The following is a 21,648-nucleotide window of genomic DNA, read 5'->3' as shown; positions in this document are numbered from 1 at the left end:
TATGTGTTCATATCCATATGAATTTGTCAAAACCATAATCACAATACAAGGTTAGTCACAAATCCAAAATCTTATGGATTGAACTTGTGCAGTCTTAACTTCTTGCTACATTGCAACACAAGGGCCTACCATTGCTTCCAAGTTGTTATGCAACCAATTGAGAACTCTCATAACTCATATGCAAAGCCAACTTTAACTAGAATGGGTACAAAAATAGGAATATGTCAACACAATAGGTTATAAACCTCAAGTCGTGTGCTAGTTATAAACTATAGGTTTTTTTCTTCTTGATTAGATCTAGAGGCTTTTTCAAGATCTTTAAGACTCCCACTATCCTCTTAACATATAAGACTCACTTGCCAAATATTCAAGAGATAGTGCGGATTCTTTATCAAGACAAATACTTCACACAATTGACCTTAGTTGATCTTTGTTTTATCCAAAACATCACAACTTACCAATTTCAAATGTACAAGAGTAGGACACATTTTACTCTTACATTTGACAAGTGTTATAAACCTTTCTTTAAGATATGTCACTCAAGTTACAATCTTGGATTATGAATCTAAGACTTGTTTTGGATCGAAGTATGACTCGTCTTCTTGATTAACCACTTCAACAATTCATGATTCCTCTTTTTAGCCATAAGAATGCACTAAGATGTCCTTAGAGGACCAATTGTTATATGGTTTCTTAATCATTATGATGATTACAGAACACGATACAAAAGTACTCTCCCATATATCTTTTAGGATTTTAGAAACTCTTATCTTTCTACCTAATTTGATTCTTCTCATTCGTCCTTCAATACATCGAACTTTTTTTTTTCAAAGTTTCAGAATTAAACTTAAACTGGTAAGTATAACCATATTTACTCAACTTTAGTATATCATGACGAATAGTCTTATCGATCTTTTGTGGTGGACTTGACCAGTGCACAAGAATGTGTACTCGATCCCTTAGTCCTTCACTTGACTCACATATAAATGTGAACAAGGAATTAGTCTTAATTTTCCAAAGGTGAAAATTCTTATTCATCGTACTATACGACTTGCATGATTCCAAGTTTCTATCCAACTGAAACTTGGGTGATGAGAATCTTTCCTTATTTGGTAAATTTAGACACTACCACGAATGAAAGAATCAAATTCATATTTCCATTATTGCTAGAAATATACAAACATCAATTTTTCATAAGTGCCATTGCAATGACATATAAAATAAAACAAAATTTTATTTATTTATCAAATGCGGAAAAACATTCCTTACAATGCAACTTTAAATAGAAACTATGATATTACATATTTCCTAGCAATCTATCATAACTCTCTAAGTAGTAGCTCAAGAATCGGATCTTCAAACCATGCGATTGAAATCCATCTTCGCGGTCAGATTTAGCATACTCTTTCTTTTAGTTTCTTTCCCTTTGCTTGATCCTGCCAAACACCAAAATGTAATCGAGTGACATTTTGTATTAAGAATCATCAATAAGGAACTTAACAGAGTTAGATAGTGGAAGACTCTTTGGGAATGGTACACATGCTTATCACAGACTTAGCTTTTCCCTTTACTTTTTGGTCAACCAGGTTGACCAAGGCCGATCCCTTTCCATTGGGAAGAGAAATCTTTTCAAGACTTCCAATGTTACCATTTTCAATGCCCATGGAAGTTTGAGAAATAGACCTTCCACCCGTATTTGCTTGACTATTGTGCCACATCATTTCTGACTCAGCAACAACAAGCAAATAAGATAGATCTATTAGGGTCATGTCGTGATCTGTCACACAGTAGTTCTTAATGAACTCACTATATGACTCATGAAGTGACTGAAGAGCCCAGTCAATAGCCAACTTCCTTGGGACAACGACGCCCGACATTCTCAACCTGTCAATGTGTGACTTCATTCCTAAGACATGAGTGCACACAGGTCTTCCATCTTTAAGTTTCATTGCTAGTAGGGCTTGAGTGACCTTGAAGTTTTCAAGTCTTCGAGCTTGTGGGTCAGGGAGAATAAATGGAGGAGGTGGAGCTAGAGAAGTATGATTTCCATGAGATTTGGGAAGATCATAGTTGTCTAAACCAGACATCTACAATGGGAGATATTCAAGTTAGTTGATTTAAGTCCTTAATATAACACCCAATATGAAATATTAAGGCTAGGACCCAACACAATATTTTATAACTTAGAAAAGGGATATCATAATCCAAGCTATAAAATATTTGAAGGTAGGTGAATGATGATTCACCAATTTCCACCATGAAAAACAAAATAAATTATTAGGTTTTAATTGGGTTTTGAAACTCCTAGATTCTTTGAGATTCATTTAACTTTTCAATCTTATGTTTCAATCTCGAGATTGCCCTTCAGGTTTTGTGACTGGGATGCCAAGGATCACAAAACAAGGTGAGAAGTAACCATGCAAATTACTTGGTACCCTTAATGTTTACCCCTCAATCGATGTGTCGGTTAACCACACGCGCTCCATCGATAATATGATAAACATTAAGTTACCTTTTGCCTACCTTGTTAAGTCCAGCTAGTGTGCTGGTTAACCACACGTGCTCCATCGATACTATTATAAACATTAAGTTACCCTTTGCCTACCTTGTTGAGTTCAGCTAGTGTGTCGTTTAACCACACACGCTCCACTAACCGACTTAAGCAAAGTGCAAAGTGTAATTTCATGGGTTAGCACCTTATTCACATTTTCCTAAAGTAACTAAGATTGATAATTTATAAAAAAAAAACATTTATTTACTTTATATTTATCATTAATACTTTTAATGAAAGGATAATTGTAGTCCTTGTCCTACCCATTCGACTAACGACCCTCCACCAGTCAAGGAAGTGGTGGGTGAGAGGGGACAGCCATTAAGCTGTCATTTTATAGGCAACAACCTTATACCCCCTTATAGATCGGCTTCGTGAATGAGGCCTACTAACGGTAAAACGACTTGTTCTTATACATATATAATTATTATTAAACTTATAATATTATAAAGTATAAGGGTTGAATTTTAACTTTTAAAATTCTAGGGGTTGGAACTAAAGTTTTTAAAGTGACTTTACATGTTCCAAAACTTGAGGGAAAGTTTTGTAACTTTCAAAACTTTTCATCTTTCATAAGTTACGAGTTAAATGGTTTATTAAAATGAGTGACTTTTCATTTTACGTAACCTATGTGTTTCTTTAATGGACTTTCAAAGTGTGACTTTTGGTAATCCATAACTTGAGGATAAATTATGGATTCCATTAAAACACATAATGATCAATAATTAAACTAACAAGCATGTTACAAATAATTCCTATGATCTTCTAAACTCATAAGTTCATGAACATGCATATTTACAATTTCAAGAATCATAGAATTAACCATGTAAAAATTGAAATTTTGATAATAGCTATTGAAAATGGATTAGCATAACCATTACACCATCTAAAACAAGTTTTATAAGACCAAAACAGTTTAGGGTAATGTTACTAGTCCAATTCCAGTAGCAAAACTTGAAAATCTACATTCTAGGGCTCCTACTCGTCGACTGCACGAACCTACTCCACGAGTAGGATGAACTTAGTCATAGACTCGTCGAGTCCCCCCATGGACTCGGTGAGTTCATGCTGCAAAATGTAGAAAAGCTGAGTTTTTTTTCACAATTTTGCATCAAGTATCAAAGAAACAAGCCTAGGCTCTGATACCACTGTTGGGTTTTGATAATTCTAACACTCCTAAGGTATACTTGCAACCCTAGAAACCTTGGATCTATGTCTTACTATGATACATGCAAATTTGATTTTCCAAGGTTCTTCAACTATCTAACATGGCATGGGAAACTTTAAAACATAAATGCTAGAAGAAGAACATACCTTTTGTAGTTTGGATTCCTTGAGAACCTTGTGAGCCTGGCACCTCAAGTGTGATGCCTCAAATGTCTCACACAACACTACAACTCTTGGAATAGACTTGAGAGAAGTTCACTTAATCTCAAAATCGACTAGCCCTCTATCTTGTACAAGTAGTGGTCAATTTTGCTAGACTAGGGGTCTTTATATAGTTGTGGCACAAGTAGGGTTACACCATGTAAACCCTAATTGTCATGGCTTTTCATATTCCATGATCCATGGGTTTGTAAACTCCATGGATTATCCATGGAGCACCTTATGGATCTAAGCCCAATCCATACAAACCATGGATCATTAGCCCACTATATAAGAATAGATTATTTACACAATCAACCCCATATATTTAATTAGTCTCCTTTTGATCACTTAATTAATTCCAGATTAATTCTTTGATCAATACTAATTAAATAATATTATTAATATATTAGAACTTATAATATATTAATAATCCTTAAGTGTCCTTTCTCTCATTTAGTCTATCCAAGTGTTGCAATGTCATGCAACACAAATAGACCATGCCAACAGGGTCAAGTACATCCCATAAATAGTTATGAACTTAGACACCTAATCCAATAGTAGCCTCTGGCCTTGTAGAGCATGTCTCGTAAGAGAATAACTTCTATTTTATGGCATTGGCAAAAGGTTAGACAGGGCTGAAAGCCTGAAACCTACCAAAATGTTTAATCAGAAAGTGTATGTCTTCTGTGCCATTTGGGCCGAAGCTTTTATTGATGTATATCAAGTATGAAAATTATTATGTCTCATTGATTGTATATCTTTGAATCAAATCATCGATTGATATGGAAAGTTTGTCACATGATTCACATATGCCTTTGTTGTTCCTTGTTCCTCTTTGCTTCTGCCATATTGAAGTATATATATGGCATAACGTTATATTGTATCTATTATTGAACTCACTAAGCGTCACCGCTTACCCTCTCAATGTTTAACAAATTGCAGGAGATAAGTAACCAGTATAATCGTATACTACTGGAATATTTTGAATAGTTTGAAACCATTGTATTTTGTACTCATGTATGTATAAATTATAGTATCCTGGGAAGTTATGTAATATATAACACTTTGTAAGAGTCGGTTTGTATCCAGTCTTGTGTAAACAAGTTATCAATGTAAAATATTATTTATGAATATGCAAGTAGCATGTTTTGGAGTAACAATTGTCAAATATGAAAGTGTGGGTCTATCAACCATTGAAAAAATTTCACAAATTTGGGTAGAAATTGTCAATTTTGAAATTCTGTAGTGACCCGATGCGCCCAAGACAACCAAAAATGCGAAACACAACCCCATTTGTGAAACTAGACATAAAGTATCAATTTGTATTAACTGAAGGGACCTATTTCAAAAATAATCCCATTTTTCAGAATTTTCAGCCCAATGTCGAAGTTGGGTAAATTAAGTCATTTTGCAAAAACTCCAGGGATTCGAAACGAAATTCTTCATTTTTCGTTATTTTTTTCACCATTTCAAAGTTGGGTGAAATTGTCACTTCTTTGAAAGTTGAGGGATGCGAAGCGAAAAATTTTGTTTCTTGTCCCCTTCATTTCACTATCCAGTAGCATACGCTAACATTCACTATTACCCAATAATTTATCATAGCGAAGTCCTCACATGTGTTCATCTACCTATGAAATCAACCCCGATTAACCTCATAGTGAACTCCATATCGTTCTCCCATAGCGAAATCAATTTTTCTCATTTGACATCCAAACCTAATTGTTAAAGCGAAGACCACATATGTGAAACTGATACCCACACGATCATAGCGAAGACCTCAAAAATGATTTACCAAGATGGGAAATCAATTCGACATCAGTCGAATACTCTATAAGGATATCAAATATCGACTACCAACCTCCTGGCATTCGATTCCGCAACCCATCGAAATCAATCTTTGGAACCTAAATTTGCTTAACAAATTTCCAATTCACAACAACATTCGACGATTTTTGTCAATAAACCCGCTTGTTCTTCTGTTTAATCTTCTTCTTCTTTTTCTTTCTCATCTTTTTGCATCTTGAAAATTTGATTTCAATAACACCTTGATTCTTGAAAACTTTAACTTGACAAGTTTGAATCAAATCTTTTGGAGTTTTATACTTGTGAATTTCTTGGATTACCGGCTTTCGATATGGAATCATTCTTTCAAATGAATCAAAAGAACACAAAATATCATCAGTTTGAACTCCAATTGAGCAAAAAACTTTTGCATCTTCATGAGAATAAACTTGCATCTTATTATTATGAACATCAAGAACATCACACTGAACTCCATAATCTTGTACTTCAACATACTTAAGAGCGTGAAGATCACTTGGATTTTCAATTAGAGAAATGTATTTCTTATTAAACAAATCTCTTTCTTCTCCTTTCTTTTGATCTTTACTACGAACTAGTATGGACAAAGCAATTTTAGTCAACCATTCAATCTTAAAAAGTGGTTGAAAAATCAAGCTTCCATTATCATCCTTCAAATCTCCATAAGTAACCATATTACCCCGTGAAATCAATTCGCTTAACACGAACCCATAAAATTGAGTTTCGTTGACTTTTTATGTCACACCTTCTATGATTACAACCCAAGAATCAAACAACAAGTCCACCATCTTTGATCAATCGATATGATCTTGAGTTTTTGTAGAGAGAGAAAGTGATTTTGAATCTAGAGAGAGAAAGTAAAAATCACTTGAATTTCTAGTGAAGAAAATCAAATTATGAATAGAATCAATAAGGAATTTGATTTCTAGAAAGCAAACTCTCTATAACACGGAGATCAAAACTCAAATGAAGAATCACCAAATCTAGAATGCCATCATGGATCAATTCTTGATCAAATCAAGAACACTCGCTCTGATACCTAATGTAGTTGTTATATGATCGAGTATGAAAACAGAAATCAGAGTAATCAACGAATTAAGAACACATGATTTAAATATAATATGGTTGGCTCAATTATACTCTTGAAGAATACAGAGAAAAATATAGTACTAGTTGTTCAGACTCGAAGATTACTCTAACTCTAGTATCCATGTCCTATTTATAGGGAATACAAAAGCATATAAAAATACATAAGGGACTAAGCATTACAGTTTCGAAACTAACAATGCCCATATGCAAAATACACAAACTAACTTTCGACACTAAGATAGACTCAGATAGACTTCGACATCTCACAACTACATTCGAAATCAACAATACCACCATGCATTCCTTGGATTGTTGATATTTAGTATGCCGCTATGTTATAGTGATCTGTTAGATCTATGTTTTGGTATTGAGTATGTTGCTATGATGTTGTGATCTGTTAGATCTGTGTTCTGGTATCGAGTATGTTGTTATGCTTTAGTGATCTGTTAGATCTGTGTTCTGGTATCGAGTACGCTGCTATGTTGTAGTGATCAGTTAGATCTGTCTACTAGTATTGAGCATGTTGCTTTATGGTAATAACCTATAGAACTATATGTTATATGTGCTTATTAGTTATCATCTAGAGTAGGACCATCTGTTCGGATGGCTTTCTCACCTCTAGTTACTTATGGTTACACATTATATGGGGGTTAGCTGGTAGTAGGACTATATGTTTTGAGAGGATTAGTAGGCAGTAGTAAGATGTATGATTGTTGTTTGCCTGTAATATGTGCCTACTTGATCATGATTGTTTATATGCCGACATATTGTGTTTGGTTTGGGTTGTGGCGGTCCTGCTTTGTGAATTAGGCCAAGATACTCGGTGCGGGCTGGCTGTAAGTTGTGGGCACGGAGACCCGATGGCTGATTGGACCTATTGTATATTGGCATTCCAACTTGGGGTATCCCATCCCGAGGATGACGGGACCCGGAGGTTGACTAGGTTTCAAGTATCATCGGTTATTGTTAGGAGGCGAAGGCGGGACTATACACACTCATTAGTAACATTGAAGATTCCATGTTTCTACAATACTCTGTTTTTAATAAATGTAATTCAGAATAAATGGTTTTCTTAATTAATGGAATAATAAATTGGGAAGTTTTTATCTTAATAAAAATGAAAATTTTTGGTTGTGAAAATGAAACTTTACATGCAACCACCAAAAACTACCATCTTCCGCCACCATCACCATCGGTTTCCACCACCGTGCACTACAAACAACTAATCCCAGCTTCTATATCTTTCTTTCCTCGGACCTTGATGATATTTCCCCGCCAGTACCACCCTTCTAACTGGTGTGGTTTCTACCCAAATACCATCAGCTCCATATTTTAATGATTAGGGTTTTCAGCCGCCACCACCACCGCCATAGAAGATGTGCCATCTTCATTCACCACCATCATCATTCTCAACTGCTATTTGCCGCCAACCACCTTCATCCCCCCACCATCATGTCATATTTCTTAACCAGATGACCCTTCACCACTGACCACCAAACTACCATTCATCAAGTTTTTCCAAATGCCTCTCCATCATAGAAGACCTAAAACATAAGATAATGGATGGTTTAAAAAAGACGATTTTCATTTGAATGCTTTTATCACCACTATCTTCTTCCTCGGGTTTGAATCTGTAGATGAATAGAATTAAAGAAAAAATTTGGCATGCTGGTATCGTTTGTAGATCTAGAAACAAACATATTAAGCTACCAGAGAAGAGGAAGGGGCAGTGGTAGATGGGTCATGTCGTTGGAATTTGCATCTAGGTCGCAAGCCACCATTACCGGAGTTTACTAGGGGTGGGCGGTGTTGCACAAGTAAGGGGTGACAATGGTGGTGTAGGTGGTGGTTTTTGAGCATCAGTACAATAGAGGGAAAAGGTAGACTAATTACCCATTTTGGTGTTGTTAACATATATATATATATATATATATATATATATATATATATATATATATATATATATATATATATATAAAGAGAGAGAGAAAAAGAGCGAGAGAAAGAAAGAGAGAGAGAGAGAGATGTGGTGTATAGTGGCTAATAATTTATTTTTCTTTTTCTTTTAAATAACATAATAGGAAATTAAATAAAAGAAATTAAAAAGGAATTATTTAAGGGCATATTGGTCATTTCAAATTACGTGTGGACCAAATCACACAAAAATTGGACCAGTAATGTACCATCAAAGTTTTTTGGACCAAACTCACAAAAATTTGTAACCATAGGGACCATTTTTGCAATTTTTTCATATATATATATATATATATATATATATATATATATATATATATATATATATATATATATATATATATATATATATATATATAATGGTCTCCGTTCCTGTGAAGACTCTCTTTTCAATGATGACTCGTGAAAACACCGTAAAAAGATTGAAAAGAAAATCTAAACAAAATACAAATCATACAATTGAGCACAGTACTATGCATGACAGAAAAAAATTGAAAAAAAAATTACATCAATAAAAGTGAATCATTATCATAAAAATTGAATCATAGATCAAAAAAATGATCGATGCTTCAATTTTAATGATCTATTTTTTTCAATTTTTTTCTCTCTGATGTAGTACTATGCTCGATTTTATGATTTGTATTTATTTTAATATATTTTTAAAAATTTTTAAGGTGTCGTGACGAGTCCTCACTTTAAAAAGAGTTCTCACCCGATCATATATATATATATATATATATATATATATATATATATATATATATATATATATATATATATATATATATATATATATATATATATTAGATGTGTGCCCGCGCAAACCGGCGACGACAAATAACTCTTTTGACGAATAGTTTTCGTATAGAGAAATAAGTATTTGATTTAATTTTTAGCTATTATGTAAGAAATTTAGCACTTTTACGTAAAATATATATGTTTAGACCTTATGTTTATGTTGTATGTTTATATATTTAATGTAAGTTAATTAATATTGGTGTCTAGGTTAAGAAATTTAAATTAATTTGTATAAAATAAGCAATATGCTCGATTTTATGATTTGTATTTTCTTTAGATTTGTTTTCAATTTTTTTAAGTTGTCCTCATGAGTTCTCATTTTTAAAAAAGTCATCACCTGATCCTATCTCTCTCTCTCTCTTTGTGTATATATATATATATATATATATATATATATATATATATATATATATATATATATATACTAACAATAGAATGAGTCGTCATTAACTGATTTAGTGACCAAATATAAATTTGGTCACTAAATAGTGACTAAAATATACTCGTCACTAAATCTGTGACGACCCGCTTCGTCACTAAATGTTGTCACTAATCAATGAAAGTTGTCACTATTTTATCTACTTAATGACTATTAAAAGTCGTAACTGTTTCATCCGGTTAGTGCACATGAAAGTGGTCACTAGTTCATCTAATTAGTGACCATAACAGGTCGTCACTGATTTTTCCTATTAGGCATAAAAACGGGTCAATAATTAAAATATTATTGAAATATTAAATGTCATTTTTAATATGAAATATAACAATATCCAATTAGAAAAGAAAAAACAATGCTATAAATTTTTACAATACAACAACACAGTAACTAAATAAATCTTCACATTTATAATATGAAAATTAAATGTCTCTTTTAAAAAACAAAAATCATACATTTTATCAAATATTTCAAAAAACAAACATATAAAGATCAATGTGGATTAAAAGTAAATTCAATTGATCAATGTAATTGAGATAAACGTGAAAGCTCACTCATCATAAATTTCTTTTTCTTATTTTGCTCCTCTCGATATTTGATCTACTCATCTTGAAATTGTAGTTGCTCTTCTTTAATTACACGGATTTCCTCCTCTAGCCTTTTCCAATTCCAGTTCCATTTGTAACTTTTATGTGCCTAAAACATGTTTTGTCAAAAAAGAATGCCCTTATTTCTATATATCATTCTGCTAACAAATTTCAGCCGACGAACAAGAAGAAGAAGCTTCCTCATTTAGCAATTCATTCCGCATAACAAAACAATTTAGATTAAAAGTAAAACAGAAATTATTCAAAAGTATGTCATTGATCATTGGATTTTACTTTTTCAAAAAATGTCCAATCTTGTAGCATTCAATTAATGATATTAAAAACAACACTCGGGCCCTAATACAAACATTGTTATCGTGTTATTGAAATGAGTTGTTAAAGTACAATGCTTAATAAGAAAGTGAAATCTTGTAAATATTATGGTTGAATATATTTTTGTGTTATAGTCTGTAAGTCTAAGAAAGGGCATCGTAGTTTGATTCTTTTAAAATATATATCCAATAATACTAATGTTAACAAAATACAAAGCAAACTTTTATTAGAAGAAATGAGAGTATAATGCTATAATAAACAAAGTAAAAAAAGTACATTGTTATTTCTTGCATATTAAACAAACTAAAATTTACCAATGTTTTAATGTTTTATCAGATAGTTGATATGTTGACAAATATTGTATTGAGTTTTACTTGAACTAAATTTAATAGCAGATTAAAACATGGTTATATAAAAAAGTTATTTAGTAAAATCATCATTTTGTGGAAAATAATTAGGCTTCTCATAACATAATGGTAATCCAACAAGTGGGTGGTCCACATTTATCCATAACAGGTTATAATATTTTTCAAACTGATATAAATGGTCTTCCAGATAATATGGGTAAATTTGTTACCTATTTTGACAAATAATGTGGGTAAATTTTTCATGTTCGCATTCGAACAGATACAAATGTGGAGCGAGTTTGAGGAGTGTGTTGCATAAAGTTCTGACCTAACTACATAGGACCATAAGAATGTATGAATAAAATTACCATTTTACCCTTAAGAGTTATCAGTCATTTGCGTTCGTTAAAACTGTTACCCGATACAACTTTAACTCAAACCAAGGCCCAACCTCCTTTAGATTAACTGATTTAGGACCTCCACTTCGCCTATAGACATGATGCCTGTAAAAAAATATAGCTTTTTATTTATTTTTGAAGAGTTACATTTAATTTATTTTGATTCAAATCATGATAAGCAATTACCTGAAATAAATGTAATCTGATTGATTAGTAAAAGTGATTATACATTTGGAATCAGGCTTTGGCACCGGAAATAGATGCAGTCCCTTCACCAATTTATTCAATCACACAACCAATAAGATGTCAAAAAAAAACTCCATGAGTATTAGAACACAAAGATACGATGCTTCCCACAATATAAATAGAACACAACATTTGTCAAACAAATAAGAAATACATATTTCAAACTCCATGAGTATTAGAGTCAGTTATTACCTGCTTGCAAATGAATAAATATGATTCAATGTGAAATTAAGCTCATATCGCATTGTTAATGACCCTTTGATTTCATCTAATACAGACTCTTTAAGCTTTTGAACAACAAATTCTTGATTTTTTGTAATTTCATGCACCCATAGCGAAACACTTCTATTGAACTATTTGCATATGTTATTATACAAAATAATAACAAAGGAAGTTTGCTTATGTTATCATGTACCCTATAGTTCTGACAACAGTCATGAAATCTCAACATTATATCATTTGCACGACTTTCAAGGCAACAAAAAAGCTCGATGCTTTCCTTCTTTTTGACCACTAAAAATGCCATGCAAAATGCCACAACACTAGCTAACGCCCTTGGAACCTAATTCACCCTCAATTTCATTAGATTTTGGAGTAATCACAAAACATGTGATGTAAATATGTAATGAAATAAAAGTCAAGATAATTGATAGCAAGACCAATTATGTCTAGTGCCAAATTTGAGAACTCTGCTTTGAGGTCTAACTCAATCTCATGTTCTCCTTGTGCGTTTTTTTTTCCTTCTAGAAGGTTCTCGAGTTTAGATATTGTTCTTTCTTGACAACTGGCAAACATCTGCACTATGGCTTTGAAATATAAGGTGTGGAATCCAGGAGATATAACTGTGAAAACTTACAAATCAACATCAAACAATACAAATAAGGGCTTAATAAATATCATGTTTACCTCTTCTCTTTTGCTTCCAAGTCTCTAAGTCAACAGGAATTAACCCTTTCCCCATAATTGGTTCCAGAATATCAGCAAGAACACCCTAAATGATACATATCAAGTATCATTACAGAGAGTGAAGGAAAAAATCAAGAACTAAAGACTTGTACCTTATCATATGAAAATGCATTTTCACGAAGAATATATTGGGCAACAATTGGATCTGATACAACTACAAATGCTTTTGGACCAAAACCAAGTTTATAAACTGAGCCATGCTGTTTAACAAATCATCATTGAGGTGTCATAGATGTTAATAGATTATGAATTAATCATACAAAGAGAAGAAAAATGAAAAGATAAATGAAAAGTACCTCTATGAACCAGTCAAACAAAGAGAAAAAAAGAGGTTTTCCAAATAAATCAGACACAACACCTTCGGTTACATGCATGGAACCTATGCTTCCACCACTCAAGAATTTAGTCAATAAATTGCTTGTGCTATCCAAAACATTCCTACTTTATTCGTCTTCTCATCTGTACTTGTTGATTGACATCTGTATTCATCATTTGACACAACTACAAGTCCACAACTAATCTATTATAATCAAATTCAACAAAATTTGTAATCAATTTAACTAATTCATGCCACCTGGCTTGCACTTGACAACATTGAAATCAAACCTCCTCAAGAAGAAAATCATCTTGTGAGTTGGAAAAGCCAACATGAAGAAGATATGAAGATGATCTAGTTTCAAGATAAAAGAAATCATATTAGTGAAGTTCTTGCTGTCGATGATCTTGCTTCTATTTGTGTGGCTGATACAATTGATCTTAGCACCTATATTGAGGAAATCATGGTGACAGCTATCTCATATCATCTCACACATACTAAGAATCCAGAGTACAGAAATGGAAAACTAGTTATTTCTTCTACAAGGTCTGATTTATTTCAGAGTTAATCACAAAAAATGGGAAGCTCATGTCACAAAATGACCACATTTTCAACATTTATCACAATAAGAGAAATGAAGAAATATAAAATTAATATCTTACTCTCAAAACAATTTGATTTGGACCAAAGGGTAGAGTTTGCTTTTTGACTATTAAATTACCGATGAAGGTATAAAGTGAATTAATTGGTTGTTCACATTGTATTTGGCCCGCAAATGTTATAAAGTCATCATCAATTTAAAAAATGAAAACCAATAACTTAAATAAAAAGTATATTAAACATATAATATAAGTTATATAACTTTTGAATTTTGAGGCTTTCTCTTGTGTCACATAGTCCCATGTCTTCTCCATAGCTTTCCTGATTTTAAGATTGGTTTCACCATCCATATTTGCAGTCTATGAACATGGAAAATGCATAAAGTAATATGAATCAAATAACAAACCAATTGGAATTCCTTTTAATTAATAAACTTGGACTGGAACATCTAATGATTGTAGAGACGAAACACCAGATCCAATTGCCACCATTCCAGTATCGATGATACCTACAAAACCACATATGCATAAAAGAATATAAGGATTCCAACAAGAGGTGAAACATAATTCAAATTGGGGATTAGGGATTGGGAGTTCTTGCAATTACAACCATTAGAAAATATACAATATGATACAAGAAAACAAAGAAAAAGTTTTCACACAAACAGAAAGGATTATAAAGATTCAACTGAAGTTTATAAGTCAGAACATCCCTGCAAAACAAAACCATGACTTTTCTACAAGTCTGGTTCGTTAATTCATAACAATCATATCACTTCCAATATGTCACAGAACATCAATTGGAGGCGAAAGCAAAAAACATAAAGAATCAAATAAGACCTTTGCGATTTTGAAGCTTGAGTAGACGTCAGGCGGTGAAATCAGTGGCGATGACAGATAGATCTGAATCAGTGACTCCGGGATAAACCGAACGTGATGCAGATTGAGAGAGATCGAGATCCTTGAGGCGAGTGAAGCGTGCAACCATCTAACGAAGCATGTGTGGAACAACACGGGCACAGAGCTTCTGACGATGGACTGGCGGCGATGGGCCGGCGCGATGGTGTCAAATTGAACTGGAGATTGTTGGTGTACCGATTTAGGACAAAAGAGATGTGTAGAGTCGATTTAGGGCAAACTACTCTTTGTTGATTATTGTATCGGTAGTCAAAACTAGTCAGCCTTATTTATAAAACTAAACCAATTAAATGTGTTCACAAAAAATTATTTGGATAATTAATTTGGTCAAAATTAGTTTGATTATAGTCAAAATTAGTCAAGTCTCCTTACTTAGTAAAAATATAAATACAACTAGGACTTTTTCTAATGTGTTTTTCTCTACTTTTTCTAAATACTATTATAATAAATACGTTTGATAAGGGCCGCTCAATGTAACGAGTCTTTGCAAAATTATGTGTAAAAAGAAACAAAGTTGTAGTCATTTTCAAAAATAAAAACATTAATCAAAAATATTTTAATCTTTATCAATTGAAAATTATATATATATATATATATATATATATATATATATATATATATATATATATATATATATATATATATATATATAGTAAATTACACGAATGGTCTCTATGGTTTGGGATAATTTGCACGTTTGGTCCCTAACTTATTTTTTTTTAACTCGGAAGGTCCCTACTGTTTGTTATTGCTATATGTTTGGTCCCTATTGTTTGTTTTTGTTACGCGTTTAGTCCCTATCTTACGTAAAAAGACAATTATTTAAATAGGGAAAAAAGGGTAGGATAGGTAAGGTAAGGTGATGGGGTGAGGTTGAGGGTGTGTTTATTTAAATAAATTAAAAAATCAAGGGAAAAATAGACTTTTTATGTAAGATAGGGACCAAGCGTGTAACAAAAACAAACAGTAGAGACCTTTCGAGTTAGAAAAATAAGTTAGGGACCAAACGCGCAAGTTACCCTTTAACCATAGGGACCATTGGTGTAATTTACCCATATATATATATATATATATATATATATATATATATATATATATATATATATATATATATATATATATATATATATATATATATATATATATATATATATAGTCAGTGACCATTGTTTTATGGTCACTAGTTGTTTTTTACTTCTAATTCATCATGGACCACTATTGAGTAGTCACTAATTGTTTTCCCCATTTAAGTAGTTTTCCGTAACAAAAGTGTAAGCTGGTGGTTTTGAATAAGAGTAGTCACTGACCACTATTTTTGGTCAGTAAACCTCCAATATAGTGACCACTTTTTTGTCACAAAGCTTCTAACATAGTAACCACTATTTTTAGTCACAAAGCTTCTAACATAGTCACCATTATTTTTAGTCACTAAATAGTTATTATGATATGACACAAAAGTAGTTTAATTTTTTCTTAGTTTAGTGACCGAGTTAGTGACCACCACATAGAATTGGTCATTAAATTTATAGGTTTACCAAAATTCAGTGACCATTTAATTTCTGGTGACTAAAAGATGCTTTGAGTGACTCGTCACTAATAAGGACTTTTCTTATATATATATATATATATATATATATATATATATATATATATATATATATATATATATATATATATATATATATATATATATATATATATATATATATATATATATATATATATATATATATATATATATATATATATATATATATATATATATATATATAGGGTTAGGTTCATGTGAGACGGCTTAATTTTGTGAGACCGTGAGACGCAATCCTAACCATTCATTTGGTAGATAAACAAAAACATTTTTAAAATGCAAAATAATTGAAAATTTTCAAAAAAAAATTTCAAATATTATTCTCGGATTTTATATTTTTCAAAAAAAAAATAAAAAAAATATCAAATAAATAAATAAATAAATATTTTTTTACATGTTCTAGTAGAATAATAGAATATTTACATATCCGAAAAATCCAGTATAATATTCTAACATTTTAAAAATCACATTAGATATTTACAGTGTAATATTGTATTTAGAATATTTCACGTATTTTTCAAAAAAATAGTAATATTTATTTATATTTTTTTAGGTAATTAAAGTTCCGAAAATGATAATTAAAAAAAGAATTTTTGGATTTTTCGTTTTATTTTATATTTTAAAATTATTTTTAGATCTGGTCTCATGGTGTCACAAAATTTGCATGAACTCAAATGAAGTTGAATATATATATATATATATATATATATATATATATATATATATATATATATATATATATATATATATATATATATATATATATATATATATATATATATATATAGGAATGAGTTCTATGGAAAACAAATAACTAGAGCAACATCTACCGAAACCAATAATCAAATGACATGTGTCCATTTCTTTCTTTACAAGTAATGTATTGTGGAAGTTATTATGGAAGTGATGTGTTGTCATGTTTTCATTGGTTCAAATATGTGTTGCCTTAATCATTTATTTTCCATATAACTCTTTTATATATATATATATATATATATATATATATATATATATATATATATATATATATATATATATATATATATATATATATATATATATATATATATATATATATATATATATATATATATATACACACGCTGAAATTAGAAAACCGCGGGCTAGGATAATTGTCATTTGCTCGGCTGTATAACACATGTGTGTGTTCTGGTGGTTCAAGTTCAAATTGCAAGGAAACATCCTTTTCTCTTGTGTTGGGCCATTCATCTTCCGAAAGAGAAAACTTGTCCTGTTCTTATAATTGCTAGTAGCGCTTTGTGTGAAAAGAGAATAAAGGCCTCACCAATACATCTAGTATAATATAATAATCTTAAATAATTTGTTTAGGCTTAAAGGTTATTTAAATTCCTTGAAAACTTTAGTTACAGAATTTAGTTACAGTAGCGCTAGCTTACTTAAGACTTCAATTTTTTGCCAAAACTAACATCTTTTTTACCTAAGTTACTGAAATAATTTTGTTCCATTAATTAATTAGAAAACAAGATGTTGTCAATCCAATTATTATCTTACAGATTTTCATTTTCCTCTAAATGAAACAATCACAACCACGAACTCATTTCTAAGTGTATCAACAACGACTCATTTAATGTGAAATGACACCCCCTGTAAACATCCCTTATTCGTTCTTGTGCCGAATGAATTCAAACTCCTAAAATTTAGCCACTTAATATTAAGAGTATTGTCACACTCCCAAACCGGATGACAAAAATATCCAGGGTGGAACGATGATCACAATATCACAATAATTATATACATTGAAACACAAGTACATAAAAAATCTCCATATCATATGATTATATCAGTTATATGACCCAAATGTTACTTAGTATTAAAATATATTACAATATTTGAATGTTATCAAATAAAGTAGTTATCAAAATGATATTTGGTGTCTTATCTTCAAAAGTAGCTCCATTGATCCGAGCTTAAATGTTTCATGAGATTACATGTCGTTTTAAAAGTCAACATAAAGTTTGTGAGTTCATAAAAGTTCAGTTGTAGAAAAATCCGATATTTTTCCTTGTGTAAAAATCATATCCTTGCATAAGGTTTGTATTTGTACGCCTTCAGCGTAAAAGAAGAATGTATGTATGTAGTATTTAACCAAAATCATTTGTAAAATAAAAGGTCCCATAACTTCAAAATTTTAGAAAGTGTGACCTGTCATGTTATTTTTATTATCCAAAAATCGAGTGTATAATTAAATAACCATACTTATAAAAATTGTATATAAGTATATATTTTCATAAATAGAACATAAACATGCATGATATACTATTACCCAAAGGTTAAAAGTTTTGTCCAGAGTATATTAAATTTAGGGCCTTTGTGTAGAGTTATCGTCTAAAATGTATTTTGTTTGTATGACATATAACCTCCCCCGAAAGTATAAAATGAGTGAAAACTAGTAGAAAAGGGGAGTATGAACTCACCATTTGTGCTTTCCCTAGAAAATGGCAAGAAATGGTGGCAAGATGAGGTAAGAATCAAGCTTTGGAAGACAACACCTCCTTGAACTTCAAGTTCTTGCCTAGGGTTTTTGATTTAAGATTATGAGCAAAAATAACCAAAAGATGACGATGGATGGTGGTGAATCTCGAAAGTTAGGAGGAACACTTACCAAAACACTTGCAAAAACACATGTCAAAAGCCTTCAATAACCTAGAGAATTCTTGGAAAGTTTAGAGAATACATAAGTGAGATTGAAGATGAAATGGTGGGGAGGGAGGCCTCTTGGCCGAATTTATAGAAGAAGAGGGAGAGAGAAGAGTGGTGGTGGTTTTGCATGGGGAAATGAAGAGGTAAGGTGCTGTTAATATTTAATTTTGGGTAAGCTTTCTCCATTTTTTTATTCATGTAAGGTTTAAAATAATCAAGTAGGGCATTTGGATTATTTTATTCATGGTATGGTTTCTTAATTTCTTTATTATATAGATGATATAATGATGTTGGATATGGGGAGATATGTTGGGAGAGAAGAGACATAATTTGTCTCATATAGTTTTTATAAAAACCTAGTTTTTTTATAAAAGTTTGTCATTTCTATAAAAGTGTGGTGAGATTTGAGAAATTGGTAAGGTTTAATAACTAACAAAAATATTGTTATTTAATATTATTAACAATAATCACTACAAGAAAATAGTCCTTTAATGATGCGCAAACAATGACACGCAGTGGTTTACGACACGCATTTATGAGTGCCCTAAAAATAATGTCAGCTTTTCCTAAAATTCAAGAATAGAGGACACGTATTTTTGCGTGCCCTATAATCCGTGTCAAAAAAAAGAAAAAAAAACACGGAGGGCACCTTTTATAAATAGTGTGACGTCTAGGCCTGTCGTTTTATAATATTTTAATGAAAGGCGCGTCTCCATCCATATAGCATCTCAGTATACCTAAAGAGGGAAATGAAATCCCAAAAATCAAAAACCCCACTCATTCTCTTCTCCCTTTCCACTAGTTATGCCATTGATTTTTTGATTCGTTCACACTCTAGAACAAGCACATACATCACTCTCTTATCATTCTCCTTTAATTTCTTACTCTTGTAATTAATAATTTAGGGTTTTTTCATATTACTGTTCCAATTTTTTTGTTCAGGTTTGTATTTTAGTCAAATGGTGCCCCTGAAGGAAATTCTAATGTGTCTGGCCGTCGGCCTGTGGCGGCGATAGTCCGTCTCACCATCCCAGTAAGCGGAGGAATACCTGGACCACCGGTAGTAGGTCAATACAAAATCAATGCTTGCACCCAGAATTACAAATCGGAAGCCCTCGATTGTAGCGTTGATCGATAATTACGACAACCCTAAAACACATCTATGAAATCGCAAAGGTGAAGCAATCACATCCATAGTCCAATTTCTTCCACATCAATCCTCACACTAACTGGTTCGACAACTGCAACTCCTTTCGATTGTAGTGTCGATCGATTGTTGGCTATTCAATTCTATTCATCTTAATTCCCCTTTCATATATGTTTTTCATCGGATTTCTCTCAACTCACAGACGCAATGGCATCAAGATCGTACAATAAAGTCGCTGATATCTGCGATCAACTTATGCTTCAGATAACATACATATGAATTTGTGTAATGATCGTTGTGCGCTAATCGTTGCAAACTACTACGACTAACTGTGTGTTGGGTTAAGATTTGAAACCCTAATTTTATATCTGCTGGCTTGATTTCAATCTTACTGTTACTTTATTTTTCCTTTTTTCATGTAGATTGCTTCACAAGGCGTTGCATTTCAAGACGAATGGTTGTATGCTGTTCATCTTCCAGGGCACATTTACCTTAATGATCTGTAAGTTAAGACAATTTGTCTCTATTTTTTTCTTTTTCATGTGTTCTATCTATACATATCTGAATTTTGAACCTGATCTTAAGATTGATTCTGATATAAAAGGTGGAATATCCACAAAATGTGTTCTATCTATACATCTTCTAGGGCACATTTACCTTAATGAACTGGACTCTCCTTTTTTGCTTCACTTTTATCACCACAAATAGTCCCAGGTGTGCTAATCATTGAATAATTAGAGTAGCAATTAAAATTACCAAACTGACCCTATAACTGGTTTTGTGTTTCAGGCGCTTTTGGCTAAACTATGTGAAGGAACACCAGGAGTGAATGCAAACAATGGCATTATTAGTGGTGTTCTTGTAACTGTGGGAGACCTTGCTAGAGTGGTAGGATATTCTTACATTCTTTTTTATTGTTCTCTTAAGTGTAAAATGTTTGAGTTGCTGAGTCTTACTTGTATATGTGTAGGGTGGTTTTGCTATGAGAGAATATATCCCTAAACTTATACCAAGAATTGTTGAAGCTTTATTGGATGAAGCTGTTGCTACTAAACGTGAGGTTGTTGTTGCAACTCCTGGTCAACTTGTACAGAGCACAGGGTATGTATCCAACTTTATCAATATTACAAGTGACACTATATTTAGAAGGGCAAACACTTTTTACAAAAATTGGTTGGTTTTTGTTTATAGTTATGTGATAGCTCCGTGTAATGAGTACCCACAGTTGTCGAGCTCACTTTTAAAATTGTTGAATGGTGAGCTGGCATGGTCTACAAGGCGGGAAGTTCTTATGGTATGTTTTTGACCCTTTTCTAGTTTCTATGATGTTATGTACAAAGATTTATGCTGAAAAAAATCTCTGATCAGGTTCTTGGATTAATGTGTGCTTTGGATCCTCATGTTCATAAGCGCAATCAACAAAGCTTACAAGGACCTCTTGATGATGGAACCCGTACAACCAATGATGTGGGCCTACATATCTAGTC

The 21,648-nt window shown here is 31.9% G+C and overlaps 1 long non-coding RNA gene across 1 annotated transcript; it reads right to left on the bottom strand.

The window, feature by feature from the left end:
- Positions 1-11,992: 11,992 nt before the first annotated feature.
- On the bottom strand, positions 11,993-15,241 carry LOC128126591 (uncharacterized). The gene is made up of 3 exons (XR_008224563.1): positions 14,667-15,241; positions 13,004-14,335; positions 11,993-12,936 (listed from the first exon to the last, which is right to left on the bottom strand). It is a non-coding gene; the product is annotated as an uncharacterized LOC128126591 (long non-coding RNA).
- Positions 15,242-21,648: the final 6,407 nt, after the last annotated feature.

This window comes from Lactuca sativa, chromosome 6 (genome assembly GCF_002870075.4).
Source record: "Lactuca sativa cultivar Salinas chromosome 6, Lsat_Salinas_v11, whole genome shotgun sequence".
Lineage (NCBI taxonomy): Eukaryota > Viridiplantae > Streptophyta > Magnoliopsida > Asterales > Asteraceae > Lactuca > Lactuca sativa.
Note: the sequence above shows the minus strand (reverse complement) of the source record. Positions and strands in the feature narration are given on the sequence as shown.